The sequence below is a fragment of the Palaemon carinicauda genome, chromosome 9 (genome assembly GCF_036898095.1).
Source record: "Palaemon carinicauda isolate YSFRI2023 chromosome 9, ASM3689809v2, whole genome shotgun sequence".
Classification (NCBI taxonomy): Eukaryota; Metazoa; Arthropoda; class Malacostraca; order Decapoda; family Palaemonidae; genus Palaemon; species Palaemon carinicauda.
The window spans coordinates 150,155,130-150,159,507 of NC_090733.1; positions in this window are offsets into that span (position 1 = coordinate 150,155,130).

Below are 4,378 nucleotides of genomic sequence, written 5' to 3' on the forward strand. Positions count from 1 at the left end.
CTCTCTCTCTCTCTCTTCCTCTTCAAATGCTTAACTAAATCGCTCTACCAAAGAGCAAAAGGAGTCTCTGCGAATGGACTAAAAAGTCTTTGTGATATCCAAAATCCTTGTAACTCTCTCTCTCTCTCTCTCTCCGGAACCAGCAGGAGCCGCCTAATATGCCGCCAACCACGTGCGTATGTCTGTTGGTAAACAAACCAGCCCTTTATGGAGGTCGACTATTTATACCTTAGGGAGACCCCCTCCCCGCCCATCGCTATTATTACGACGAAAAGGATCCGGCCAGGGCAACACAACCAACTCGAGGGCTGAGGAGGGAGGAATACGAGGATGTCTGAAAGAGTCCGAAAATGCTCCTGGGCAGGAAAGGGTCACCTTTTTTTAAAAGATGTCATTCGCGAGCTGGTCTTCTCTTTTGATTGCTTGTTAGACGCAGGATGGGATATGGCTTTATAAAGAAATACTCTGGGGTTTTTTTTATTGAGTTTGCTGGAACTTTATTTTTTTAATTGAGTTTGCTTGAAATTTATGTTTTTATTGAGTTTGCTGAACTTTATTTTTTTATTGAGTTTGCTTGAACTTTATTTTTTTTTATTGAGTTTGCTTGAACTTTATTTCTTTTTATTGAGTTTGCTTGAAATTTATTCTCTTATTGAGTTTGCTTGAACTTTATTATTTTTATTGAGTTTGCTTGAGCTTTATTTTCTTTTTTGAGTTTTCTTGAACTTAATTTTTTTATTGAGTTTGCTTGAACTTTATTCCTTACTATTTTTAGCTTTATCGATCAGTCTATGCTGACAGGATATTTTGTAAACAAGTCAGGTACAAGATGTGCAAGAGAAACCTCTTTTAAGATTGCAGTGGATTTCATAAACAATAGAGATTTGAGTTGTCATGTTCAGAAAATCTTTAGATATTAATTCTCAGTTAGGAAACTTAATGACTGTAGGTAGTAGGTTGGCCAGGCCACCTGCCACCCGTTGAGGTACTACCGCTAGAGAGTTATTAGGTCCTTTGACTGGCTAGACAGTACATTGGATCCTTCTCTTTGGTTGCGGTTTATTTTCCCCTTGCCTACATATACACCGAATAGTCTGGCCTATTCTTTACAGATTCTCCTCTGTCTTCATACACCTGACAACACTGAGCAATTCTTCTTCTCTCAAGGGGTTAACTACTGCAATGTAATTGTTCAATGGCTACTTTCGTCTTGGTAAGGGTCTTGGAATGTCTTGGAGTAGAGTTCTCTTGCGTGAGGGTTCACTCGGTCATACTATTCTATCTTATTTCTTTTCCTCTTGTATTTTAAAGTTTTTAATAGTTTATTTATGAAATATTTATTTTAATGTTACTGTTGTGATAATATTTCATATTAATTGCTAATTTCTTTTCTTGTCGTTTCCTTATTTCATTTTCTCACTGGGCTATTTTCCCCGTAGGAGCCTTCGGGCTTATAGCATTCTGCTTTTCCAACTAGGGTTGTAGCTCAGCAAGTAATAATAATAATAATAATAATAATAATAATAATAAGGTGAATACATTTAACGTCTAATCATGGCAAAAGTATTTTGTTATGCGCTTCTACAGTATATGTTGCATACATTAGAATTAATTTAAGGAATCAACAGGTTTTACATGGAAACTCTCTCTCTCTCTCTCTCTCTCTCTCTCTCTCTCTCTCTCTCTCTCTCGTTAAAGATGTCTTTTATTTTTAATCTTTACCTTCCTGGAATTCCCTTCCCCTTCTCTTTCATTTTTTTCCCTGTTCTTTCATTTTTTCCTTCTCTTTCATTTTCCCTTTCTCTTTCATATTTCTAATTTTCTTTAGTATCCCCTTTCTTTAAGTTTTGTTTCTTTTTATTTTTCCCCTTTCTCTTTAATTTTTTGTTTCCTTCTCTTTCAGTTTTAGTTTCATTCTCTTTTATTTTCTCTCTACTTTTTTTATTTCCTTCTCTTTCATTTCCCTCTCTTATTCATTTTTTGTTTCCTTCTCTTTTATTTTCCCTCGCTCTTTCATTTTTGGTTCCATCTTTTCCATTTCCCCTCTCTCTTTCATTTTTGTTTCCTTCGCTTTCATTTCCCTCTCTTTCATTTTTGGTTCCTTCTCTTTAATATTCCCTCTCTATTTTTTTTGTTTCCTTCTCTTTTATTTTCCCTCTTTTTCAATTTTTCTTCTCTTTCACTATCCCTTTCTCTTTTTTTCTTTCCTTCTCTTTGCCTTTTCCCCTTTTTTTATTTTCCTCCTCTCTTTCGTTTTCTGTTTCCTTCTCTTTAATTTTCTTGTAGTCATTCTCTTTGAAAAGTGAGTTCGTGTTTTCCCAGAAAGTGCGTCGTCGATTACACAGAGCTGATGGGTATTTATAATTAAGATAATAATAATCACAGAAGTAGTAATTACTGTGTCATGATTGCCCTCTCATTTCGGTCCTCAGTGAGCTAACGCTGAGCTATTATCATGGATGAAAATGGCTATTGTTTTATGAGACATTATTATCATTATTATTATTATTATTATTGTTGTTGTTGTCATCATCATCATCATCATCATCATCATCATCATCATTATTATTATTATTATTATTATTATTATTATTATTATTATTATTATCTAAACTACAATCTTAGTTGGAAAAGCAAGATGCCATAAGCCCAAGGGCCCCAAAAAGGAAAAATGAAGCTTGCTTGTATATATGTACAGAATGTAAGTAAATATATCAACAAAAGGGGAACAACAATTTTTTAATGTACTGTATTGAAAACTTGAGTATCCTGTTAAATGATATATGGTATTGATAGATAATAATGAGTGAGAGATAATACTGATTAATTGTATGTAACCTCTGTAAGATGATTATTCAACGAAAGTAATATTTCACCTTAGATGTATCGATGAAGTTAAAGATAACGAGCTATATTATTCATTTTTAAGTTATTTATTCAAGATGCTTATTCATTTATGTTATACTTATGTTTGTATCTATATATTTTTCTATCTATCTATCTATTTATTAATTAACTTATAATCTTATTTCTTAACTCAATTTTTTTTTTTATTTCAGAAGTTAAGTGTTAAAATTTTATAATCTTGTAAACATTTCATTCCAATATTTCTGCAATTAGTATTATTAAAATCAAATGCCATCAATAATATTACTTGGCGTATTATTTTACTAATCGCATTGCAAGACAGCTTTCGTGGAGTCTAAATTTCCTAAATACCTTAATAGGCAATACCCTGAAAGCATTTAATCCCCTTGACAGTGGCGAGGTATTATTTTTATGGCATGATTCTCCTGATCCCTTTAAAGGATATAGTGTCCTTAAAGCAAAAAAAATCCCCTTGTTAGGCAATGAGCTTAAAGTCTAATCCCATTAATCTCCTCGCGAGGCAGTATGCTTAGACTAATTAATCCACTTAATAAGCAGTATCCTTAAAGCTGGCAATACTGCATTGTTTGTTTGGAAACTTGGCAATGCTGCGTCGGTGCTGAAGAGTAAGAGGGAAAATTTCTCCTCACAGTTCGTCGAAATCTGTTTCTCTGAACGTCTTGGTAAAACCCGAAATATTAAACAGAGGCCTTTTCGAAGAAGTGATTCAGTCAGCGTGTGTATGCGAAAGTTCTAGAAACTATCCTTAGTTTCTGGTAACTGGTTTCAACTACGTTTATGTGATATTTTTGTTCGTGGTTTCTTTTCAAGACCTCTGTTACGTGTTTTGTCTATGCAGATCTATATCTTCATTTCATATATATATGTCATATCTGTTTTTACGTTGTTAATAGTTTATATAGGACATATCTGTTTTGACATTGTTTGTGTTTTTAGAATGATTTATTGTTAATTTATTCTCATCCTTTATTTATTTCCTTATTTCCTTTCCTCACTAGGCTATGTTTCCCTATTGGAGCCCTTGGGCCTATAGCATCTTGCTTTTCCAACTAGGGTTGTAGCTTGGCTAGTAATAATGATAATAATAATAATTGTTTTGATTGTAAGGTAAGAAATCTTAAAGTTCCAATTTGTTTTGTTTACATCGTTTATTTAACAATAGTAAATAAAAACCTAAGCTTTACATTTCACTTCAATTGACATCAGATTAATTGAGATTTGATCCGGACCACAATTTTCATTTGTAATTAAAAGGTTATTTTACCGGATTTGAAAGGGAAAGGGTTCAAGTAAATTAATTAATCCAAATTCATAATAATTAATTTACGCTAAATTAGCAACGTATGATAAGTTCTATCATGAAAGGAATTTATTACCATTGACTTTTATCTGACATTAGTTAAAAGAAACAATTTTTCTTATACGATGAAGGAAGTTGAATGGCGCAGCAAGTGTAGGTGGTTTGAACACGCTGCTGATAAGCCTTCAG